We start from the raw sequence: 27,103 nt of genomic DNA on the forward strand, positions 1-27,103 counted from the left end.
CAGTCAAACGGCTCCGGCAGATGCCAGCCAGCTCCCACAGTGACTGTTTGGTTTTGCAGGTTTAATTCCCGATGGGTTTGGGTCCAGAGTGATTAGGCTGTGCCCTAAAGGCCAACGGGCTTGTCAGGTGTCTCCACACATTAACGTTGTTCTGCTCACACCCTGAGCCGACAGCACAGCGAGGCAGAGGGGAGAGGAGGAGGAGGAGGAGGAGGAGGGGGGGGGAGGTGCTGATCTGGCATGGTGGGAGGCTCAGGGAGGACGGAGGGGAGAGACTCCATGTTTAATTGTTTTGTTCTTGTATTAAAGAAGCTTTGAGAATAGGTTGTGTTTTCAGCGTGGAGAGTCCTTCACATTCAGCGGCTCATCAGTCACGTTTCCAAGGTTAATTGACAGAGTCACGCTTAAAAAAAAAAAAAGTATTAACTCAGTCTAGTAAATCAACTAACTGGGATTCAAGTGTTTTATCTACATTTTAAAAAGTTACAAGAAGATGAAAAACATGTTCGACAAAGTAAATGTTTGTGGAAGTGAGTTTTTAGAAGCGACGCGCTGACGGACGCTTTCTTTTTAGCTGAAAGATAAACGTCTGGATTCAAATAAACTTTCATTGTGTCTGTCTGTGCACAACAACAACAGCTTCCTGCGTGCAGACGTGCAAGCAAACAAACAAAGCAACAACAACAAAAAAACTAAATCTCTTCCTGCTTTTGACCTCCAACCCCGTTCTGCTCCACCCACACCCACCACACACACAGCATGGTGCAATGGTGCAGCTATAGGAAGGAGGAGGAGGAGGAGGAGGAGATGGCGTTTGTATATGTGTGTGTGTGTGTGTGTGTGTGTGTAGGCAGAGGTGATGTGAGGTTTTAGAGACGTAGGGGAACTTGTGTCCTGCGTGGAGGGAGGAGGAGGAGGAGGAGGAGGAGACCTGCTGAGAGGGCAGCCTATATGCACTCCTCCTCCTTCCTGCTCCATACCTCTCCCTCCATCCCTCACCTCTTTTCACCCCCCTCCTCCTCTTCCTCTTCCTCCTCCTCCTCCTCCTCCTCCTCTCCCTCTCCCTCTGTCTCCAGCCGTGGGGGTAAAGTACATTACATGCTTGCTAATCAAACCTCCATTACAAGTTTGGAGGGAATGAAGCAAGAGTCTGCCGTCGCCTTCTTCTTTTCCTCTTTCTACTAACTTCAGTGTGTCTCCTTGCACCTTCTTCCTCCGACTGCTCAAGCTTCTCCTTCATCTTCTCCGAAAGTCTCTTAACTTTTGAACCAAGTGTAATATTCAGGAAGTATTTCAGCGGCCAGATAGAGTCCTTGTCCTTGACAAATCAGGCTCCATCAATATCCTCGAAAATTATAAGAACACAAGAGGAGGGAGTTATTTTTATGACCTCACACTTTGATCAGCTGTGATGTGACAGTGGATTAGTTATTGCAGAGGGATTTTACCCTGCTCGCCATGATGTCACTGTGCAGCAACAAGTCCAGAGATTTTTTTTTTTTTTGAATTATCCCAAGTATATGTTTGAGAATTGTACAGTACATTTCAGAGGATGTCATGCCATATATATATATGTATATATAGTGGCTCCTGCAGGACAGAACTTCAAGCAAGAAACTTAAAGCAGATATCAGTGGAATGTTTTTGTTAATATAAGTCCTAAATAGTCCTATTTTCCGTCAGCAATCACTTACATGAAGTATTTCAGCCTAAACACGAGTCTCTCCGTCACTCTGCTCTGCTGTAACCCGAGGAGAAAATTTTCCTTGTGGGATACAAGTGTTATCCAATGAGGGGAGAGAACGGCATGAAGGGCTGTGTGTGCAGCCAAGGGATGCGCGTGAATGTGGTGACGTAGCACGAGGACCAATTGATGCCTGACAAGGGCGGGGGGCTGCTAACTCATGGTGCGTTCAAGGAAACTCGTACTTTGTGTTTTTCCTTCCTGTGAAGTCATACCAGTTCGATCTGGTACGAGTTCACGGGTCGGAAGTTACGAGTGGCCGTTATAGGGAACTTTCACAGACAACAGGACGGTAAAAACACGAGCTACGGGTTACCTGGAACGCTACCAAGTCGTAGTTGTGACTTGAAGCTGTAACTTACGGTTTCAAAAGCCTGCCTTGAACACAGCATTAGCCGAAACGGCCGTGCCGCTGTTATCTGCTTTAACTTTTATTTCACTTTGAAATGCAACATCTGGTGTCGCATCGACATGGACGTGTCAAACATTCAAACTGTTAATAAAAAGTCTGCAGGGCCACACTGACTTTTGGTGACACTGTAGAAAAGTCAAATGGTCATAAATAGAAAAACATGTGCACATTAATCTGTTGTTTCTCTGCTTTCTGAATGTCTGAAACACAAGAACAAAAAACAGCACCAGACATCTTGCTTTTTTTTTTTTCAGCACCTGCAAAGTATTAATGCAGCACAGATTACATTATAACCAAGATAAACCTTTAATGTAGCTATGTATGCGGTAACACTTTAAAATAAGTACACACTATTAAGCATTAGTTAAGCATTAATAAATATCAAATCCTTCATTTATAACACATGAATACTCATTAGTATGTAGTTTATAAACACAGTTAAAAATGTTTTACTCATCATTGATAAGCGCTAACTGTATTTATAAACTACATACTAATGAGTATTCATGTGTTATAAATGAAGAATTCGGTATTTATTAATGCTTAACTAATGCTTAATAGTGTGTACTTATTTTAAAGTGTTACCTATGTACACATTTTAAAGAGGAACTATGCAATATTTTTAACTTAATTAAACAGTTTCAGAGTAATTGTGATGGTTAGATGACTTGTTTCAGGGAGAATGGAGGCTCTCTGTCTTCCACCTACCGTCTTAACGCCTCTGACCCGGTGTCCCAACGATACATAATGATATAAATATATATACATCTATATCTTTATATGAATAATATATCACTAGCCTGCTTTCTCACTGGCTTTGTTGAAACGGATTTGTTTACTATATTTTGGCCTTTTGTACATGTCACTCTTTAGTTTTAAAGTATAGAAAACTGAGCATTTTGGAAACACTACTGACTCCGTTTTAACTCCTGGGCTGTGTTGTGGTGTAGACCTTGGAAAACTGTCGTGTTCAGCTCTTTACTGTTCCTCATTTGTTGTATTTTTTGCAATTAAACCACTACACAGTAGACGTTCTGCTTCCTGTTTACACCAGCTCGTACATGCTCAGTGTACTTGATTGCTCAGGTATGTGAGTTTGAGGTGTGTTAGTCTCAGGAGAGAGATCGTTTCTGATAAGGAGCAAAAAAAAACATTGTCGTATTGTGGAAGCAGCGTGGTCATGTGACGAGTTCCTCTGGAGTTTGGACAGTCAACAAACAACATCTAGAGATCCTGGCTCATGTTTGTTGTGTACTATCATCAGCGCCACCAGAGACGAACGCGGAGTCGCTGCCTCTGATTCTCCTTTTGTCTAACTTCTTCAGACTGGATCTTCACTGTAAAGCTAAAACTAACAGCAGCTCAAATGCAACAGGGCCCTGATTTGAATAAGCTGCGAAAGCCGCCCGTCAGAGCTCTGTGGTCTGCGAACCATGGCAGAGGGATCAGAGGATGAGGTCTGCACAATACCACAGTGACACACTCTGGATCCACTGTACACAATATCTGGACTTACATATTGAAAGCGATACACGTAGGAGCACAAAAGACGCAGCAGAGACGGTCTTACAGGGGTAATTAGCCATGCGCCCTAAACCAAAGCTCAATTACCGTCTCTGAGAGCACGAGCTCACACATATAAACACAGCTATTGAAATATAACATCCTGTTTTCCCTTGTGTGGTGTGTGTAAATACACTGTCATCATTTACTCTTATGTCCATGCAGCTGTTGACCTCAACACATCTGTAAAACTCTGATTGAAGTATAGATGTTCTGCTCTTATTCTTCCACAGATAATTGTATATTTTACCTTTAGTGAAAAGGAAAAAAGAAGAAGCAGAGCTGTTACTGGCACTTATAATAATAATAATAATAATCATAATAATCATTTAGCGCCGTCGTCTCTCTGCCTTTCTGTTGGTAATTGGATTTACTGAACACCTGTATGAGTGTAGATTGTTCAGGGGATTATGGTCAGGGAAGCCCTGAGTCACCACTAATTATCATCTATTTCTCACTCACACACACACACACACACACACACACACACACACGGTTCCTGTATTTCCCTGTGCAGCAGACTCGAGAGATTTAATTGATATTTTAAGGTCGTAGCGGCTTTCTTAGTGGAAATCCCTCACAGTAGCGGTTTAACAGGGCAGGTGCTTATTACTTTGGGATTACTCTCACTTTCTCTTTCTCCTTGAAGTTGACGTTGTTGTTTCTCCAGTGCAAATATTCACTTTTACTGTAAGCTGCTGGTATTTTCTAGCATTGGGCTTGAACTTGTTTCTGTTTCCAGTTTCCTACAGTTGGGAAAAGTGTCACGGCTAAAGGAGACTGGCTTCAGATTTAACCCCTGCAGTCACAGAGCAGTGCATGGAGCAGGTCTTTATTCTGTCAAGGACACAGGTGAGATCCATTGAAGAACTAAACAAGGAGAGAAATGACATCTGATTAAACCAATTAAGGGTTAAAAAGACGACTGAAACAGTTTTCTTTATCATGAACAAAGTGGTGCTATGTTTGATCAGTGACGTCATGGTGGTTCCTGCATGCAGAGCTGCCTTGATCTTTAGAAGAGGAATAAACTTAAATTATTGGTTCCTCTGAAATTTCTGAGTTCCCTAAAACAGGTTCTTGTCTGGTCTCCTGGGGAAACTCTGTGAGGGGAAAACGGCCGTTCAGTTGTCGTCATCTGATCTGGGAACAGGCCTCCAGGTCTTGGTCCTTTCAGGGGAATAACGGAGTTTAAAATAACAGCGTTACTATCAGCGTTACTTTAATCAAAAAAGTTACTGTTTCCTCCGTTACAACACTGTTACGACAATAAAATGCGCCGTTACGCCGTTGCCTTGACTCAAGAAGTCCCATCAGAAAATAAAACACCCGTTACGTATACACATTTTTTTCAGTTCATCAACTGGTCGGAAAAAAGACGTTTATCTGGAACTAACTAAGGGTTAGTGAGGGAAGTCCAAGTCATTTGACTTACTTGAGTATTTTATAAAAAAGTAACGCAATTTCAAAATAACATGTAAGTCAAGTAGGGCTGCAACTAACGATTATTTTCATTATTGATTAATCTGTCCATTATTTAGACGATTAATCGATTAGTGGTTTGGTCAATACAATGTTAAAAAATGTCAATCAGTGTTTCCCAAACCACAAGACGACCTCCTCAAATGGTAAATGGTAAATGGTCTGTATTTATATAGCGCTTTACTATACCTGAACGATACCCAAAGCGCTTTACAGTATATCATACATCGCATTCACCCATTCACACACACATTCACACACTGATGGCGGAAGCTGCCATGCAAGGCGCTAACCAAATGCCTTGTTTTGTCCACAAACCAAAGAAATACTCAGTTTATTGTCATAAAGGAACAAAGAAACCAGAAATATTCACATTTAAGAAACTGAAATCAGAGAATTTGGACTTTTTTTCTTAAAAAACTACCCAAACCGATTATTCGATTATCAAAATAGTTGACTCATTGTTCGATGAATCGATTAATTGTTGCGGCTCTGAAGTCAAGTATGTTCTCAGTGGATAATGAGCTTTACTAACGGATTTACACGCTGCTGACTCTATATCGTCTTTGAGATAAATGATCTGATAACAGATCTGTTCTCCGTCCGGTTCAGGAGTCACACTTTGCTCAAAGGCACCTCGGCAGGTATAGATGCCGACGCAGGGAGAAGTTTTACAGCTCATGTTGCGCGAGACATGAATAATATGGGTCGTTAAATTGACCATACGTGGTTACCGTGGAGACGAATTGTGGGTCAGGTGAGAGAGAGAGAGAGAACAGGTCGACTATGATTCAGGTGAAGAAATGAGAGAAAGAGAGAGAGAGATGTTCTCAGTCCCACAGTGTAATTTGAGATAACCATGTAGCTGTGTGTGTGTGTGTGTGTGTGTGTGTGTGTGTGTGTGTGTGTGTGTGTGTGTTTAGATGAGCGATGAACAGACAACGCTTGTCCTCAAGTCAAAGAGCTCCAGTGGCTAAAACCCCATCAGGCACCAAGGCAACACACACACACACACACACACACACAGACAGGTGATACATCATGGATGTGTGAAGAGGGAGGGAGGAGACGAGGGGGGAGAAAAGGAGGGATGGACAGATGAGAAGGAGGTGAAGAAGAGGAGAAGGAGGAGGAGGGGGGGGGGCAACTCAGCGGGGGACAGACGGGGCAATAAAGAGCAACAGACAGTTCAGTTCAGTGGCTGCAGCTTCTTCTTCCAAACGTTTCCTCCGACTTCCTGTAAAGAGGAAACTTTTTCAACAGAACTTTATTGATCCCAAAGAGGGAACATGCAGCCTCGTTGAGCAAAAGAACAAAAACAGACTTTTTTTTAAACATGAAAACACAAAATAAAAAACGCAAACTGACAATAAAACATGTAAAAGAAGCTGAAATCTGCTCCAACAACACTCACTTCACTATCCTCCATCAGGTCGCTCACTATAAACATGTAGTTTATAATACGAGAGACTCACTCTCACCTGTAGTGAACGGATTCGGTCCGTCACATTCATTCATTCAGTTATTTATGAGGGACGGCCACATTCAAATCGCAACCTCTTCACATGAACTGAGGTGAATGTTGAATAAGTTTTGTTCTTTGTTCTTTGTTCATTTGTTATGGAAATGAATGACACAATGTAATGTGATGTACAGTATGTGCAAATCAGATGAACACACACACACACACACAGTAGAGGTTGTGTGTCGTCACAGTGTAACAGAGGTGAGTCTGTCACCGACACCAGTGCTTAAATCACTTTGTCGTCGTGTAAAACGATATAAAAGTCAGTCGATTTAAGGAGGAACTATGTAAATCCGGTCGCTTTATATCATATACGATGTTACGATGTGTATATTTGTGTAGTTTTGTGTCGCAGAGACGAGACTTGCGAGGTGGAAGACAGAGAGCCTCCACTCTCCCTCTAACAAGTTACATTTCAATTATTAAACCGTCACAATTACGTCCAAAGCTGTTTAATTAAGGTAAAAATGTAGCATAGTTAAACTAAAAACCCTCCTGTTTTCCTCTTCCTTTCTCCCTGACTTCTTTCCACAATCCTTTTCCCTTCTTTCTTTCTTTCTTTCTTTCTTTCTTTCCTTCCTTCCCTTCGCCCTTACTTCTTCTTCCTTCCTCTTTTGATCCAATTGACCTGATCTGTTTCCTCCCTCCCCCCCTCCATCTTTCTTTCCTTCCTTTTTCCCTTCCTTCTTTCATCCCTTCTTTCCCTTCTTCCTTCCTTGAACAAATCTGTTCCCTCCCTCCATCTTTCTTTCTTTCCTTCCTTTTTCCCTTCCTTCCTTTTTCCCTTTGTCCTTCCTTCCTGCCTTCCTTCTTTCTCTCCGTCCTTCCTTCCTTCCTTGACCCAGTAGGACAACAACAGGAGGGTTAAATCTGTTTTAGGGAAACTTTTAAAGTTTCTAAATGACACTTTGTGGAGGAAACAACAGCAGCTGAAAACAACATGACTAAAAACAGGCCGATGATAACCGTTTGTGATTTTAAAGCGGTGTGTCGGTGCAGCTTTGTGCAGAGTTGTGATGGTGAGATGAGAGTGTGGAGGAGGAAGGGAGTGATGGACAGCCAGAGGGAGGGGAAGAGAGAGGGATGGAGGGAGGGAGGTGTATAGTGCAGCAGAAACTTCCCATGCTGGCCTCCCAGTGTGGCTACGTAATGAGGGCAAGGGACACAGACACACACACACACACACACACACACACACACACACGCACACACACATATACACACACATATACACACACACACACACACACACACACGCACACACACGCACCCGGGGCTGAGCACGGCCCCACGGCTGATTAGCGTCACACAAAGGCCCCAAACAGAAGTAGCAGAGGACACACAATGGGAGCAGGGCCTCAAGGCGTGGTTTACTTCTGCCCCGAGGGGGGGAGTAGAGGGGGGGTGGGGGGGGGCGAGAGAGGTAGAGAGACAGTGGGAGAGAGAGAGAGAGGGTCCCACTGAGCTGGACGGGCAGCTGAAGGGAGGGGGAGGGGGGTGAGGGTGAGGAGGAGAGTTCGCCGGGGTTAGAAAAGTGACAGAAGCAGAGAGGAGTTTTGTTTTTGTCCTGATAGAGACGTGATGGTTTCTATACTGGAAAGTAAACCAGTCCGACCCAGCTTCTCCCAAACAAGACGGAGGAGGAGAAGAGGTGAAGAACCGACACAGGAAAGAAGGAGGAGATGTTGAGGCTTCTTCTTCTTCTTCTTTTCATTTCATTTATTTATTTATTTATTGAATTGGGACAACGCACATTAATCAATGCATTAAGTGGGGACACTACAGGTGAATAGGGTAAACATTTTAACTAACAGATATCACCATGAAACTTACAAAGGTTATCATTTACATGAAGACAGATATTTCTTGTATTACAAGTTCTGTCAAATTTTATGTTTAAATATGTAAATGAGGCAATATTTAATGAAATATGCGCTAATTTGCATACATTTCCAGAACAGAAATCTGAAAAATAACGCACCTTTCAAAATTTTTGTTTTATTTTGTTGACATATTATTAGAGTCAGAAGTTATAAAACTAATCAAACAGAGGAAGAAGAATAAAGAATAAAACATAACCAGATAATCTTGTTTTTGCATATTTGTTCTCTTCAGGTTATCACAGAGACAGTGTGGTCCCAGTTCAGAGATCGAACAGCAGGAGAAATTATGTGTTTTGGACACTTTTTAAAAGCGTCTTTCACTTTCCTTTGCCACTACATGTTTTTCAACCAGTATTCCAGTATAAACAGTTTCCCTAAATACCTAAAGAGACATAACTCAGTGAGGGCGTCAGGTGTGTAGGAATATGATCGTCAAAACATCGAAAAACCTGAACTGTCCTTTTGAAATCTTAAAATATTTAGATAGAAATAAACACATGATCCGTCCAGAGGAAATAACCTTCACAGTCACCAACTCTCAGCCCAATTAATCCTCTGTGGCAGATTTTAGAGCCACATGTTTCTCTCTTTATTTAATTATAAACAAATAGCAGAGAAACTCATTGAAGTTTGACGAGACACTGACACATGTGGCTCTTCATGTGTTTCTCTGCTCTTTGGATGAAACGTGGATCGACACCTTCAGCTTCGTTTTAATGTGCAGACGTTTTGGTAAATCTTGTTTTTAAGACTCTCGTGTTCAGAAAATCTTAATAACGTGTCTCTGCTCTTCACAACATGGTTTATTCGTTGACATGTCTCAAAATTAGCACCACTCACCAGCCCCATTAAAGGGATACTTCACCCAAAATCGATCATTCACCAATCTTCTAATCACCGTCATGCCAAGGAAGGGCTTGGAGAACTTATCAAAACGCTTTTGGAGTTCCAGGGGGGGTCCGGCTGGCAACGCATAATGGTCATGTAATGGTGGCGGATAGAGTTCACTTTTGAATCGTCCAAAACACACACTATGAAACATCCAAATACCCCTTAAAGCGGAGCGGCGGCCGCTGTAATCTCCACTCCATACTGCTCGTCTGTACTGACCCAAGTGTCCTGAAGCCGCCACATGAAAAAGTTGTTTGGAAAAAAATGTATGTGATCTCTGTTTTTATCCTTGTTGTAGCAGTAGCTCCCAGTGGCTGCGTTGATGTTTGGGCATGCGCAAGATGTTCGTTCGTCATTGTAAACCATTGGATGTATGATGTAAACACGGAACTGGGAGCTACTGCTACAACAAGGCTAAAAACAGAGATCAAACAAATTTTTTCCAAAGTACTTTTTCATGTGGCGGCTTCAGGACACTTGGGTCAGTACGGACGAGCAGTATGGAGGTATCTGGATGTTTCATAGTGTGTGTTTTGGACGATTCAAAAGTGAACTCTATCCACCGCCATTATATGAAAATCCGTTGCCAGCCGGACCCCCCCTGGAACTCCAAAAGCGTTTTGATGACTCCGAAAGTTCTCCAATTGAATTATTGGTGAATTATCGATTTTAGGTGAAGTATCCCTTTAAACCTCACAAACTCGGCCGTGTGTTGTTGTTGTTTTGTATGTGACCAGTTATATTTCTGCCAATAAGTGCATTAAAATATTCACCGGCATCAAACCTCTGTGTGAAATATTTTACGTAATGATTTTAAATGAAGCTCCTGTTTGTTAATGAGTCGGTGTTTTGGTTCAGAGGAGATTTTAAAACGTTGAGAATACACCAGCTCATTTTCAGTAAAACTACATTTATATACAGAAATAAATGATCGTTATCTGGTGATGATGTGATGAACATGAGCACGACTCCAACACTTGAAGTGGCGGTTGTCGTCGTCCCAGCAGCAGCGGCTCTCTGCATAGATTACTATCTACACATTTGTCAGAATGAATATTAAACGGAGGCGACTAATGAACACGGCCTCCTTTTCACAGAGGAGCGGTGGCCGCTGTAATCTCCACTGTTCAATTAGCGGCGCCGACCGGGGCGCCACCTACACTTCATTAACGTGCTGCTGAAGGTATGGATTTAACCTCCTTCTTTCTCTCTCTATCTCTCTTTTTATCCTCTCTTTCTGCTTCCCGGAGAAAAAAAAATCCAAACTTGTCCAAACGACTTCTCTCTGTATCAGTTAAAACACAATTTTCTTTCATTTTAATTTTGGAAAATTCACAGAGACACAGACACAGTGATGGGGGGATGGGGGAAATAATAAACCCACTAAGACAATTCAGCTTTTCCAGCCTCTTTTCCTGTTTTTCCAATTACTTAATGCTATTTAAATACACCACGGCTCACACACACACACACACACACACACACACACACTAATGGTCCTCAGCCATGGAGAGGCTCCTGAAATAAGTCACGCAGTAATTGTATTTGATAAATCATAAAGGGAGCCCTTCAGAGGAAAGCTAGCTGTAATAAAATGATAAAACAGACAATTATGAAAAAATCCTCGGCCTTTAATTTGCTAAACACACTCTGGAGAGAGAGAGAGAGAGAGGGGCCGGTTAAGCTGCAGCGATTTGACGAGACGCTCTACACGTTATTTCTCTCCGTTCGCTGATCTCAGTCCTCTGTGTGTTTTTGTTGATCTGCTCATGTTCAGTTTAAAGTGAAAACTAAATATCACAAACAAAAACATTAACATTCATAATAATCTTGACATTTGAAGTCTGAGGACAGTCTGTTGGTTGTTTCCTGTTGTGATTCATTCTGTTTGATGACAGTCTGTGTTGGGATATGTTATATACGGTAGCTACTGAGGAGAAGTGTGAAGTGCTTTTATTTTGAAGGTCCTGGAAGGGATATGTGGAGAAGGAAGTAGAGAGTATGGCTTTTGAAGTTGTTGTTGGCGAACCACATGAAGTCGTCCTCTTTTTGTGTAACAATCTTGACTAAAGCTCCTCAATTCTGGTCTCATTCTCATTCTGTTTTTTTTTTTTTCTTCATTTGGCCAAGTGAGATACATGGTGATGTAGTGCTTCGCATTGTCCCCTCACAGCAAGAGGACTGCTGTGACCTGCACATTCACCATGCAATGAGATGATATCAGAACGTTACCAGACAGAGTTTTTTTAGAGGTAAATGCAGAGACTGCTTGATGAAAAACTGCCTCTGATGGGAACGCACATCAGCGGTTTTGCATGAATTCACCTCTAAAACAACTCTGTCTGGTAACGTTCTGTTATTATCTCATTATCGTGGTGAATGTGCAGGTCACAACTTGTCCACCAGAGCGTTTTGGAGTTGTTGGATTGTGTATTTGATGAGTTTGATGAGGGAAACCAAGAAATCCCATTAGCCTCCGTAGCGTAGCTCTGAGCAGCTTGTGGCTCTGCTCTCCTCTGCCGTTCTAAAAACAGCTTGCACCGACAATTAAAGGTAACAAACCTACTGCTAAAACTATAGGGATTATGGCAATGGGCCAATTTGCTAAAATGTTGAACTATCCCTAAACGTCAGACAGACAGATCTCTGGACGTCAGTAAATACGATCTGGTGCCACCAGATCTCAACGATATTCAAACATGATGATATTTCTCGTGCACCAGAGGTCTGACAGTGGAAGATGGATAGCTGGAGGATGTCACTGCTGCTTTCACGTAAAGAGGAAGTATGCTGCATTTTTACCTTAATTAAACAGCTTCAGAGTCCTAGTGCTGGTTAAATCAATGACTTGTAACTTGGCCTTCCACCTAGCGTCTCTTGGCTGAAAACCAACCTTGTAAGATCAGAGCCTCCGACCCGGTGTCCCAGCTCTCGTCTCTGCGGCACCAAGACACAAACGCGCCCCGTAACCTGTAATCTCTTGTTTATGACAGATAAGACTACACAAATATACACATGATAACATGGTATATGATAAATAACGTTATCCACCGCTCTGTTGCTTGCATAGTTCCCCTTTAAATTGTTTGTGCGACAGTATTTTGGTTTCCTGATGGAAACTATAAAAAGTGTCAGACAAGAAATGAACAATAATCCAACAGCAGCTTGAAACCATCGCAGCTCTCCACTGACATCAACCACACACCTGTGAAGAACGACGAGCACCTGAACAACCTCCTGTGGTTCTTTTCTACTTCCTGTATCGTTCATGTGATCATGATTATTAAACCACAGACAGACACAGCGTTCGTTTATTGTCCACCGACGACAAACAGAGGCTCTCCCTCCCTGCTGTAACACACCCTTGCGTCAGGAGCCAGTCGCATTTTCATGGCGGCCGCAGTCGGATCATGTGACACAAACCAAACCCTCCATTGTCCCTGGATCACATTAGCTCTGTGAGCCTCACACGGTCAGTCACCGGCTCGGCTGCTGCAGACGGGCGTGACGGCATGAGATCTGCACCATAAAGAGTTAAAAAAAAAAAAAAAAAAAAATCTGATCTCTTGGTTCCTTGTGTAAATTCAGTCAGACTGTGTGTGTGTGTGTGTGTGTGTGTGTGTCTGTGTGTGTGCAGTATGTGTGTGTGTAATGTAGGTGCTGCTGTGTAAAATAACATGGAAAAGGAGATTTTCCAGCATAGTGAGGTTTCCACAGTGTGTTTCCCTCAGGCAGCAGCACAGACATGATTGAATTCTGTGTGTGTGTGTGTGTGTGTGTGTGTGTGTGTGTGTGTGTGTGTGTGTGTGTGTGTGTGTGTGTGTGTGTGTGTGTGTGTGTGTGTGTTTGGGTTTGACTTACACACCTCCGCTCATCTGTAGTTTTTTTTTTTATCAATGGCTGAATTAACCCTCCTGTTGTCCTCCTGGGTCAAGGAAGGAAGGAAGGACGAAGGGAAAGAAAGAAGGAATTAAGGAGGGAAGGAAGGACAACGGGATAGAAGGAAGGAAGGAAGGAAGGAAGGAAAAGAAAGAAGGAGAAGGACAAAGGGAAAGATGGGAGGAAAGAAGGAAGGAAAGCTAGATGGAGGGAGGGAACAGATGGGGTCAATTGGGTCAAAAAGGAAGGAAGACGTAAGGACGAAGGGTAGGAAGGGAGGGAAAAAGGATTGTGGAAAGGAAACGGAAGGAAAGAAAGATGGAGGGAGGGATCATATTCCTTCAAGGAAGGATGAAGGGAAAAGGAAGGAAGGAAGGAAGGGAGAGAGGGGAAAAGGAAGGAAAGAAATATGGAGGGAGGGAACAGATCAGGTCAGTTGGATCAAAAGAGGAAGGAAAAGGAGTAAGGATGAAGGGAAGGAAGGAAGGCAGTAAGGACGAAGGAAAAGAAAGAAGGAAGGACAAAGGGAAAGATGGGAGGAAAGAAGGAAGGGAAAAAGGGAGGAAAGCTAGATGGAGGAAGGGAACAGATGGGGTCAATTGGGTCAAAAAGGAAGGAAGAGGTAAGGACGAAGGGAAGGAAGGGAGGGAAAAAGGATTGTGGAAAGAAGGAAAGGGAAAAGGAAGGAAAGAAAGATGGAGGGAGGGATCATATTCATTCAAGGAAGGATGAAGGGAAAAGGAAGGAAGGAAAGAAAGATGGAGGGAGGGAACAGATCAGGTCAATTGGATCAAAAGAGGAAGGAAAAAGAAGGAAGGAAGGAAGGAAGGATTGTGGAAAGAAGGAAGGGAGAAAGGAAGGAAGGAAGGAAAGAAGGAAGGATGGAGGAAGGGAACAGATTGGGTCAATTTGACCCAGAAGGAAAACAGGAGGTTTAAGCGTCATTAGTTTCCTGACAACAAACATACAACCACAATTTTACACTTCAAAATATTTTAAAACACACACACTCTCACAGTCGTTCCTCAGCAGCAGACGTCCTGGAGGAAGAGTCTTCACCTGCACTAACTCTGTGTCTCTGTCTCGGTCTCTGTAGGCGACGCTGATGAAGCAACATCAAACCAGTTGGAGCGAAGGAGCTGGAGAAGATGACACACACACACACACACACACACACACACACACACAGAAACACACGCACACACACATGCTGCAGTAAGTGGGAGCTTGCTGTCAGCAGTGTGAGGCCATTTCCAGGTGAAGCAAACTGAATTAAAGTGAATCAAGCTGAACTGATGTGGACTGGAGCGACCCGACCGCGGCTGAAAGGAGGATTTAAGGTGGACTGGACACACGCAGCGCTCTGCATTTCAAGGCAGAGAAATAACACAGATGAGAAAAAAAAACCTGCTGCCTTTCACACCTGTTGTCTGTTTCCTTCCTGTCTCGCACTTCTTCTTATAACTTTCATTTTAATATCATTGTTGTTTATTCACATTTAATCCCAGAGCCTATTATTTAAAGGGATAGTTCAACATTTTGGCAAATTGGCCCATTGCCATAATCCCTATAGTCATAGCAGTAGGTTCGTTACCTTTAATTGTCGGTGCAAGCTATTTTTAGAACGGTGGAGCAGAGCCGCGAGCGATTCACCACACTATGAGATAATAACAGAACGTTACCAGACAGAGTTGTTTTCCAAGTAAATTCATGCTAAACCGCTGATGCACGTTGCCTTCAGGGACAGTTTTTCATCAAGCAGTCTCTGAATTTACCTCTAAAACAACTCTGTCTGGTAACATTCTGTTATTATCTCATAGCGTGGTGATTGTGCAGGTCACAACTTGTCCACCAGAGCGTTTTGAAGTTGTTGGATTGTGTATTTGATGAGTTTGATGAGGGAAACCAAGAAATCCCATTAGTCTCCGTAGCGTAGCTCTGAGCAGCTCGCGGCTCTGCTCCGCCGTTCTAAAAATAGCTTGCACCGACAGTTAAAGGTAACGAACCTACTCCTAAAACTATAGGGATTATGGCAATGGGCCAATTTGCCAAAATGTTGAACTATCCCTTTAACACAGAATGAGATCAGCTCTGCCAATATCCAGCTAATTTATTTTTTATGTTTATCTTTCTCCATGTGTCTTTTATCATAGACAACGTTACACAGATAAATATCTAAAGCCACTGGATATAGAATACAGACTTTATTACTCATAGTCAGAGGAAGCTGAAGTTTGGAGATAGTTTTTTATTGCACAAGATGTTTAATTAATAAACTCTGTCTTCTGAAAAGTTAAGTTTGTTTTTAATTAATGATCAGTTTAATTGTCATATGGATGCACGAGAAACTAGCACAGCTCAGCTCTTCACCTACAATACTCACATCTTCTAGTTTGATTAAAGTTTTACTGAATACATTTATTTTTGTAATCCTTTCCAAGTGAAATAAATATTTTTTAAAAACTGTGAAGCTTATAGTTATCAGGTAACTCTTTTGTGATAATTTACATCAAATGTAAACAAACATTAACAAGAAGATTAACTCATTTTTAAAAAGCTTTTCTCACTTTGTTTCTTGTGTTTTTGTTCTTTTTTTTTAATATAAAAAAGTGAAACAAATAAAGAGTCTTATTCTATCTATTGTTTAATTAAAGAGGAAACATCTTCTGTGGGAAAATATTGAAAGTTTCTGTTTCTGTTCATCTTCACACAAACTGATACACTCAAGCATGTGTGTCACCTCAGCACACACACACACAGAGATATATCGCCCCTGGCTACGTGCAGCAGTGAGTGTAAATGATCGCATAGCTATGGTCATAACTCACAGCCACACAGGCTCCTGATAAAAGCTGACACCTAATGTGTGTGTGTGTGTGTGTGTGTCATTTTAGACTCTTCATGTCGCTTCCCTTCCCTCCTGTCTCTTCCTCCTCCTCGATGCCTGAGGTGATGAAACTAACTCTGTTACATCAGACCAACCAACCCCCTGCCCGACTTTTCCCTACACACACACACACACAGCCATAGACACACACTTGTTTGCCCACACTCTAAACTGACACTAGTGTGTTTAACCTTATTGATTAGGTCCTGTGTATTGATACAGATCAGAGTGATCCATCACTGATATCTGTGTTTGCAGGGCGGAGATGAGTTGATAGTGATGGATGACAGATTAATCAGTAAACACAGTGAAGGGACGACACACACACACACACACACACACACACACACACACACACACACACACAGACAATGGCTTGATTTTCACTGTGGGTCGGTGACAGAGAGAAAAAAAAACCTTGATGTTTCAGATGATTAAAGCTTTAACTGTTCAAGACTGTAACACAGGAATGAGAGGGAGGAAATAAATCAAAGTAGATGCTGCACTTACCAACTATAGTTATGCTTGTTGTTGATAATAATAATAATGATAATAAATAGTGGTGTTAACAGAACAGTTACACTCACATTATTACACTAAAAACTTTCTGAAGTCTGCACTGGACCACACCAGCAATCAATCATTCGATCAATCAATCACTGATTTGTAGCATGTGACACTTTACTTTAGTTTAAATTCCTTAGTTTTTACAAAATGCGAAATAAAGAGGCGACTAATAGAGAAAAGGTTAAAAACATCCTCATCCAAGCCACTGAGTTTTGTCTCTGTTGTTCATTTGTTTCAGTTTATTTGCTCTGTTGTTGTGTCTTTGTTGGAAAAAAAACCCCCACACACATATAAAACAATATATTTTGAATAAATAAGTCATTTGCATAATGACATCATGTGTGTTGTGGAGTGTGGCGAGTCCTGTATTAATCCAGATGTGGACAGTAGGCTGATCACCACTGGAGACGATACACAGGTGGAAACACACTCAGCGTAAACAATAAACTGTGTTTGTTGTTGTTTACTGGAGATGAACATTGTCAATGTAACAAGCAGGTTTAGGAGTTTGTGGGACAGTGAGAGCGACAATCACAGTTAAACACAACAGTTTATTCTTAGTTTTGGTTTGGATTCAGTGACGTGGAGCTAAAACTCAACAAAGTGAGAGACCCCCCCCCCATTTCTTTATTGAATTTTTGCAGACCGTACAGAAAAATACATCAGTTTCACATTATATCGCAGCGTCTGCATTAGAGTGAAGTACAAAAAAAAAGCCAAAAAGAGAACCCCAACATGAATCCCACTAGAACAAACTCTTTAAATTTTTCTCATAATTTAAAACAATGGCTACTGGAGAACCAAAGTTTCCAGCACGTTTAAAAACAGGGCACTTGTTACTCAGTTAGTTAGTCTCTTAAAAAAATGTATCTTAGTACTTCTTAATGCACTCAATTCATGGAATTATCTAAAAATCTTATGGAATATGAATCGTGGAAATTTAAAATGTTTTATATATATTTGTATCTTGTAAGACTTAGCTTTTCTTTCCACTGATTATATAGGATAGGGTACACCTTTCTCAGGTGTGTTGCACTTGACCTGGTCATTTTAGATGTGGAAACTGTTGTTTTTGTATGTCTATGTGTTGTCTACTGTCTATTTGTGTATCACTCTTGTATAGTAGTTTGTGGTTTCCTGTGTATTTGTTAGATGTTACATGTTGGGACTGCAGATGGAAATGAGCTGTGAGCTAAATCTGGTGCAACCATCTCTTCATTTTCTGTAAATGATTAATGTCATTGCACAATCTCCCCTAAATAAACTAATAATATATAATATATATCCCTCCCGACAACCCATGTCAGACGTAGTCACAGCAAACGACTAAATGTGAGAGTGAGATATTTTTAAATGCACATGCACAAGTGTGGTGCGATCTCTCTCTGTGTGTGTGTCTCTCCATCTTGAATAAGGAAACCTGGTGTGTGTGATGTTTACAGTAAGAAATGCAGGTTGTGCAGATGAACAACAGGTCGAAACAAGTACAAAGATAAAAAAACAAAACAAAAAAAAAACACAATGAACTCACTTTCTGTTTCTGTGTGAGACGGTTGAATGATATTTAGACTTCAGTCTCTGGAGCAGTGGAGGGATGATGGGATGCTCTGAGATCTGTATGTGTGTGTGTGTGTGTGTGTGTGTGTGTGTGTTTGTTGGCATCCAGAGCTCCCTTTGTGTTGCTGGAAATAACCATGACTTGTCACATGTGAGCGACTGTGTAACCTCCAACCCCATTCAGGAACCATCCCCTGTGTGCAGCCGTGTGTGTGTGTGTGTGTGTGAAGGGGAGCGAGAGGTCAAGCTGTAACAAACACATTGTCCCTGATGGAAAAAAACACACTCTGCATCCAGTCGACTTTAACAAACCTATTCAAGATATTCAAGTAAAAAAGTCTAACAGGAGCCGAGAGTCATTTAAATCAGATACGACACATTTTACAGTTTTTAATTTTGTCCCATAAAACTGAATTTTAATCCACATAGCTATGTTGACTTGATTCATTTGACCTCTGTCTAATAAAAATGAGTCAAAGAGTTTTTAAGACCCTTCTATTACACACTGTGGCTACATTAACTAATACAACCAGTGTGCACATTTTCCATAAATACATATGTATACACACTACTCACAAAAATTAGGGATATTTGACAAGAATATCCCTATAAAAACTTCCTGCTACAGTGATATTCTATCATGAGGCCTTTTAAGGAGAAGGATGCAATGGTAATGTCTTTATCTCAAACAAAAGCTAACAACAGTGGTGGCTATAGCACAACAAACATCTCAATGTCTCAATAACAATTTGATCAAAGTGTTGGAGAGGTGGAGAGTAGAGGGAGAGAGAAGAGGACTGAATACAAACTGTCATTGAACCAGAACATTTAGTGGGTCGATGACAACTGAACCACTAAACCAGACGGTGCTTGTGATGTTTGCGGTTAATCACCTTGTTAGAGAACAGCATGTTATTCAATAAGGACTGGAACACTTGAACATTGGACATGTGCATTCAAAAGTTTAGAGAAGGTTAAATTAAGTTCACCTGTAAAGGTTACAGTGCATTTTAGGTGCATTCTGAAATTTAATCCAAAAGCCAGACATCCCTAACTGTTTGTGAGTAGTGTATATAGCCTGTGTGTACTCTAACACTGGGAGTTGGCCAATAAATGAATATCTGACCTGGGTTCAGTTCGTCTCTCTGACTCAGGTTGTGGTTAAAAGACAAAACAAACAAACACTGAGGTTGATCGTCATGTCAGTGTTCAGTGTCAGTCATCCTGTGTGTTACTGTGCAGGGCAGCTTGTGGATGAGAGCTACAGGGTTGTCATAGAGCACGTGAACACACACACACACACACACACACACACACACACACACACACACACACACACACACACACACACACACACACACACACACACACACACACACACACACACACACAGGCGCCTGCACACACATTGTAATTGAAAACCTAACCCTTTGTGAAATGCCCTCAAGCCCTCTGGAATACTCTCTTCATCTCACCTCTCTCTCTCTCTCACACACACACACACACACACACACACACACACACACACACACACACACACACACTTACACACTTACACACACACACCGTAGAATGAAAACGCAGGATGGAAATGGTTTAACATTATAGCAGTTCAGCCATAGGGTCAGGGAGAAGGCAGCTCTCTCTCTCTCTCTGTCTGTCTCACTGTTGAAGCATGAGATTAAAGATTTGATGGAGAGACCTCTGCTAATTATCTGTTACACGATGTCACACACACACACAGGTTAGAGAAACTCAGAGACACTGAACCTGCACTGCAAATCTGCACTGAGGTCAGCTGTCTCTGTCTCCATAGTTAAAGTCTCACTGTAAAGGTACATTGTGTAGGAATTAGAGGTCTTCGGAAAAAACCGACAACCCAAAAAACCGAGGTTCTGACCCGACCCGGCTCGGGTTTTGGGTTTATTCACAAGAAGTGACTCCGGGTCCGGGTCGGAACCGGTGGAGTTTGTCTCGGGTCTCGGGGCTCTTATTGTGAAAGGCCGGGTCCTACAGTACCCGAGAGGACCCGGCGATTGGCTGTCACAGCTGTCAATCACCCCCGCCCTCCCCCTTCCGTCCAATGCGAGGCTGCGAGCTGCCTGTGTGACTTATGTCACGTGATCAAAACAACTACATGACTCTCATGATGACGTCAAAGGTGACAGTTCAAGCAAAAGTTAGAGCCTAGGTCAGGACTCGGGGCAGTTAAAAAGTCTGTTTATTAACGTAACGTTATGGTTAATGGTTCAAAATAGTTAAACAATAGAGTTGCCGTAGCGTGTTGTTACTGCGGTATGCTCCGCAAAGCACATGGCAACTCCAAAATGATAACGTTAATTAAACAAGAGGAAATGACCGGTGGATTGGCGTTAGCAATGGCTAAGAAGAAGGATTACAGTACATGACCATCTAAACAAGAAAATGACGACGTGGATTTATTTCTGTTTACATCACGTTATGGCCGGGGGGGCTGGCAGCGGCCGCAGCCGGAACCAGGTAGAAGAAGACTACGTTTAGGTAAGAAACAGAAAGTAGTAGCTAATAAAAACAAGTCTTATTTAACGCTAGACAACTTGTGTTAAATCATAAAGCAACTCGGGCATTTCGGGTCCACGGGTTTTTAAGGGTTCGGTTCGGGTTCGGAACTCATATTTACAATAATAGCTCAGGGCCAGTCGGCTCCGGGTCCAATTTTCACGGGTCCATTTGGGTTCGGGTCCGTCAAATTGGACCCGTGAAGACCTCTAGTAGGAATTACTCCCATCTAGCGTTGCGGTTGTATATATTGCAGGCAACTCAATCGTATTTTTCATGTTGCATTCACGTGAAATTGGGCAGACGGATGACAGACAACAGCTGCTGCACGTAGCGGCATAAACAAGCCTCTATGTAAACAAGTGGTCCGTCAGCACGAGGCAAAACAATACATGTGACAATATGTTGCCATGGCGATGTTGTATTGTTTACCTGATCCACGTTTTACCGGCTTTCTCTCCTCGGTTTGAAGCCATCTGACGTTGTCTGTGAAAATAAATTGCGATTTTGTGGGATGTAAACAACTTAAACAGCCTAAGATCTGTCCGCTCCCATTATACGCTGCTGTAGCGATGCGGGGACAGGCAGAACTACTGCAGAACAGGAGACATTAAAAAGGAAATCTTCAGATTGGTTCTTTTAGACCTTAAAGGGATAGTTCAACATTTTGGCAAACTGGCCCATTGCCGTAATCCCTATAGTTTTAGGAGTAGGTTCGTTACCTTTAATTGTTGGTGCAAGCTATTTTTAGAACGGTGGAGCAGAGCCGTGAGCTGCTCAGAGCTACGCTACGGAGGCTCATGGGATTTCTTGGTTTTCCTCATCAAATACACAATCCAACAACTCCGAAATGCTCTGGTGGACAAGTTGTGACCAGCACATTCACCACGCTATGAGATAAAAACAGAACGTTACGAGACAGAGTTGTTTTAGAGGTAAATGCAGACACTGCTTGCTGAAAAACTGCCCCTGAAGGCAACGCGCATCAGCGGTTTTGCATGAATTTGCCTCTAAAACAACTCAGTCTCGTAGCGTTTAGTTATTATCTATTATTAGGGATTATGGCAATGGGCCAATTTGCCAAAATGTTGAACTATCACTTTACATATTAGGAAACTAGAGCCCCAGGTTGAATTTGCCTGGAATTGTCCTTTAGTGGTTACCATGGTAAACAATGGCATCAGTTTTATAACTACAGTACACAGCAGAGATCCACTACAGTCTCCTCTCACTCAGACACAAATGTGCCGACTCACTTGGCCGATAAATGTGTGAGTGTGTGTTGAAAGAGAGTGTGTATGTGTGTGTAAGTCATCAGTTTCTCCTTTGAAAAGCTGAATAGCCCCAAACAGACAGAGAGTGAATTGGTGCCACACACTCTGCCTCCAGCTCTCCAAACGATGCAACTGTGTCTGCAGACAATGACCATGCACACACACACACACACACACACACACACACACACACACACACACACACACACACACACACACACACACACACACACACACACACACACACACACACACACACACACACACACACACACACACACATCTTCACTTCACCTTCAAAATTTGAGGCGCTTTCCTATTTTTTACTTCTACTTTTTTAAATAAATGCACATGTTTGTGAGTCACCGGGTTGAAACTGTGTGTGTGTGTGAAATTAAACAAATAGAAAGTCTTGTTATGACCACACACCACCTGCCAGTCCTCTTAAAATCACATGCATTGTGTCCCTGGTTTAGTTTAGTTCAGTTTATTACAGTAAGCAGCAAAACCTGCAGCTATTCTCTATTCTTCCTGGGGTCCGACAGAATGACATATACAGAAACATAATAAAAGCAAAAAACCAAAAGAAACTAAAACATCAGTACATAAGCATTATAAAAACAAAACAACACAAAGAAAACCAAAAACAAGGTGAGGTTTTAGCTTCCTCACCTTTTACTACTACACCCATACATACTATTTACGTATATTATAGATTCATATCTTCATATCCTATACTATCATTCCTATTCACAATATACCTATATACACGACATACACACACATACCTCCATACTACATACTATTTATACACGTCCTGTTATAGATCATATCTACATATACCACACTACAATATCATTCATATGCACATCTGCATACATTTACATATACACATCCCTATATTCATACATAACCTGTGACATACCCAACCCTCTATATATTATATTATTATATCTCATACTGACAGACAGACGTGTGCTGTTTGTTCCTCTGTAAATCTGACAGTTTGTTTGTGTTGTATCTGATCTCCTCTCCTCTCATCTCTTAATCTCCTCCCATCTCCTCACGCTTTTCCAATCCTTTTTCTTCACCTCCCTTTTTTATCATCTCTGCCCATCTCCTCCTGAATCACCTCGTGTCATTTCTGCGTCTTATCTTCTCTTTCTATAATAATGAAACATAAACTAACGCTAAAGTCTCCCATCATGCATCATGTCATATCAAACTGTGTCACGTCATTTCATCTCTCCCCTCCCCCTCCCTCCTATCTTTCCCTCCGCTGAACGAGCAGTAACACAGAGTCATGATGAAGTGCAGGCTGTGACCGGAGTTGATGGCATTGATTACCACACACACAAAACACAATACAGTCTCAGTGTGAGAGACAACAGCAGACAAGACTCTTTTCTCCTCGTCACAACAGGAAAGAACTCACAGACATGTCTGTCTCTCTCTCCTCCCGTCTCCCTCCATCTCCAGCCTCTGGCCTTTTCCTCTGATGCCCTTTTGTCACAATCCTCCTCTGTTTCCCCCTTCAGATGCACAGATACATACAGTATGATACAGAACGTAGAGCTTCTTATTCTCACTTGTTTTATTATCACATCCATGTGCAAACACCATTTTGGACACTTTGTAGGAGTCGGACTGTTTATTTAATTGTATTGTGTTCACTATAACTTTGAGGAAATGTGGCGCATAATGCAGCTCTTTATGAGACCAGAAGCACTGAATGAATTGAGCTTGTTGCACACAGGGATAGTGGTGCAGTGTAAACTGTGGCGATCAGTGTCACTACTAACCTATGAGTAATAGAAAGATCACTGGGTGACTTATTTGTCATCAAGGGGGAAAGAAAAGTGGGTGACAAGACACGTTGGAATTGAAAACAGCAAGAAGAAGTTATGTTTATGATATATTAATGTCATATCATCACTAGTCACTTAATTTGGTCAAATATCTAACAGGATAAAGAACTGGTCAAGACAATCTGTCAAAGTTCAAACGAAAATGTCGAAAAGGCAAAATGGATGGACAACATCTTGATGAGCTACTAATGTGACAAGAGCATTTTCAAGACCATTACTGTATTAAGTACCAGTATTTATCATAATTATGTAGCTTGATATTTACATTATCATCTAAATAGAAAAGATAATTTTATATTAAATCTACAGTAAACCATATCTAATTGAAACCAAGTTTGGATTGGACAGAAGAACACAGCACAGCACTTGCTGAAGTCTCTCCCACTTTTAAAACTGGTGCAGCCAAGTTTTTCAGATGGTTACACAAGCAGATATGATTTTAATTATCTTAAAGTTATTGAATTACATCACATAAACCAAAGTGAGCAAGCGACAGAGAGACATTTGCAACTTAAAAAAAAAAAAAGATGTCACAGCAGCTGTGGTCTTGACTGGTCCAGCTCGACCGAGACCGAGACCAGACCGAGACCTTGACCACGACACAATGAGCTGCAGCAGCAGAAGGCAACACCTGTGGCGTCGCTCCTGTCAGATAACAACAGGAAACGGAGGCCACGATTCACACAAGATCAACAAAAATGAACAACAGACACTTGCAAAAGCTCCTTAATCTGATGAGTCTCGATTTCTTTTCTTATATTTTTGGACTTTTGCCTTAATCGATAGAGACAGGAAATGGAAACTGTTTGGGGAATTTTGCGTTTTAGGTGTGATGTGTGGGTCATAGCGATCGTAAAAAAAACATTTTCCAACCATTTTCTGACATCAACATGAACCAGAACCTGTTAAAATCTCTCTCTAAAATCTCTTCTCTAGAATCATAATGAGATGTTAAGACACAGAAGAAGAAGGAACAAGGTGAAATGATTATTGGCAGAGTGGCACAAATCAAACCACCTCTCCCTGCTCCATCACAGGACGGACGCCCCACAGCATGCTGGGAGCACGGCCAAGTGCTTGAGTGGTATTAACATGAGAGGAAAAGAAGCAGTTTTTTTTTTTTAATAAATGTGTCAGGCGAGAGGAGGAATTTATGCAAATTTAAAAGCACATTTGTCCATTAAAAAAATATAAAAAATATTAGCTGATGTGTGAAAACGCTGTAATGGCCATAATACCTGAGATGAGTGCCGCTATCACATGACCACGCTGAGCAGAGAGGTGTGTGTGTGTGTGTGTGTGTGTGTGTGTGTGTGTGTGTCACATCTCAGCAGCGGTGGGGAGGAAGAGGGAGGGGGTTAAAAATCAACCGGCATTACAGAAAATATTGATGTCTGTGTTTATGCTTTTTATTTTGTCAAAATGGACGTTAGCTGCTGCCAGAAAAACATCTAAAACATCGTTTTGGTGGCTGCTGTGTTGCCCTGGCAACAAATACCCCATTAAAAACAGGCCCAAAATGGTGGGGGTTTTTTTTGTTTTGTTTTTTCACAGGAGGACACTGTGTACCTTGGCAGCGCTCAGAGCCAAGTGTTGTTGGGGTGGAAGGTGGTGGGGGGGCAACATCGGCCTCCATATCATCACCAAGGTGAGACGGGCAACAACTCAAAGAGAAGCAGCTGAAAGTCACAAGACATTATTTTACATGAGACGGAGATGTTTCCTCTTCACAGTGATATGAAGCTATTAAAGGGATAGTTCAACATTTTGGTAAATTCGCCTATTGCCATAATCCCTATAGTCATAGAGGTTCCTTATATCTTTAATTATCGGTGCATGTTCTTTTGAGATCCGTGGTCTGTCCCTCATCAAACTCATCAAATACACAATCCAACAACTCCAAAACACTCTGGTGGACAAGTTGTGACCTGCACAGCACGCTATGAGATAATCATGTATAATTATGTATATTACATTACAACACATGAAGCAATCACTCTACACTACTTGCATTTTTGAAATCCCTCCGCCCAGCAGCCACATCTGGAATGTAGTTCTGGCTGCATTCGCCTCAAAAACTCAACTCTGTCTCGTATTGTTACATGATTATTTCATAGCGTGGTGAATGTGCAGGTCACAACTTGTCCACCAGAGCATTTTGGAGTTGTTGGATTGTGTATTTGATGAGTTTGATGAGGGACAGGGGGCCTGTACCGTTCACCTCCATTGTGTTCACTGAGCAGCTCACGTCTCTGCCCCGCCGATCTCAAAACAACATGCACCTACTGCTATGACTATAGGGATTATGGTGAGAGGAGAATTTGCCAAAGTGTTGAACTATCCCTTTAAAAAACAAAACATGGAGGGTAAACAGCAGCAGCAGTGAGATATCACACTCGGTCCCTGTGGGAATAATGTTAAGTCATGAAAAGTGTTTTGGATTATTTCTTTGTCGTCCTGAAGACGAGGCGTAATCACCTTGAACGGGATCTCCTTTACATTGACCACTGAGCAGCTCAGGACTGTGTGTGTGTGTAGGTGTGTAGGTGTGTGTGTGTGTGTGTGTGTGTGTGTGTGTGTGAGTGAGGATGTGTGTGTTGCCCGATCTTTTGGAGCATGAAGAACAGAAAGAGTTTTGCAGATTAAGGGGAAGCTCAGGGGATTAAGGTCATTTCCTGTGTGTAAGCTGTAAATTAGCCCTCTGCAGTACCACAGGGGGAAAAACAGATCCAGTACCACGGTCCTGCTGAACCCAACACACACACACACACACACACACACACACATACACACATACACGACATCATCACACCTGAGGTGGGCTCAGTGTACCTGATACACCTCATCATGGAGAGCAGGTGTTGGCGTTTACACATCTGGAGTGAAGCAAGAACAGGTCAATTAATGGACAACATCTGGTTTTGTAGCCTAGAAATCTAGACGCACCCTAGCGGCAGCAAATACATTTGCTCCGTAGGTGGGTCTAGAAACGAGCCATAGGAACTTTTTGGAGTCTCGAACACCGTTTGTGTT

The 27,103-nt window shown here is 42.0% G+C and overlaps 1 long non-coding RNA gene across 2 annotated transcripts in view; it reads left to right on the forward strand.

The window, feature by feature from the left end:
- Positions 1 to 27,103, forward strand: part of LOC146989094 (uncharacterized) — a 176,333-nt gene that overhangs the window by 39,471 nt on the left and 109,759 nt on the right. Inside the window, exon 3 of one of the 2 annotated variants that reach the window (XR_015035743.1) lies at positions 14,476 to 14,719. This is a non-coding gene — a long non-coding RNA (uncharacterized LOC146989094). Of the gene's footprint in view, positions 1 to 14,475; positions 14,905 to 27,103 lie in introns of those variants that run through there. The other variant, XR_015035742.1, reaches the window with a different exon arrangement.

This window comes from Trachurus japonicus, chromosome 4 (assembly GCF_045865225.1).
Source record: "Trachurus japonicus isolate A0001 chromosome 4, Traja_1.0".
NCBI lineage: Eukaryota > Metazoa > Chordata > Actinopteri > Carangiformes > Carangidae > Trachurus > Trachurus japonicus.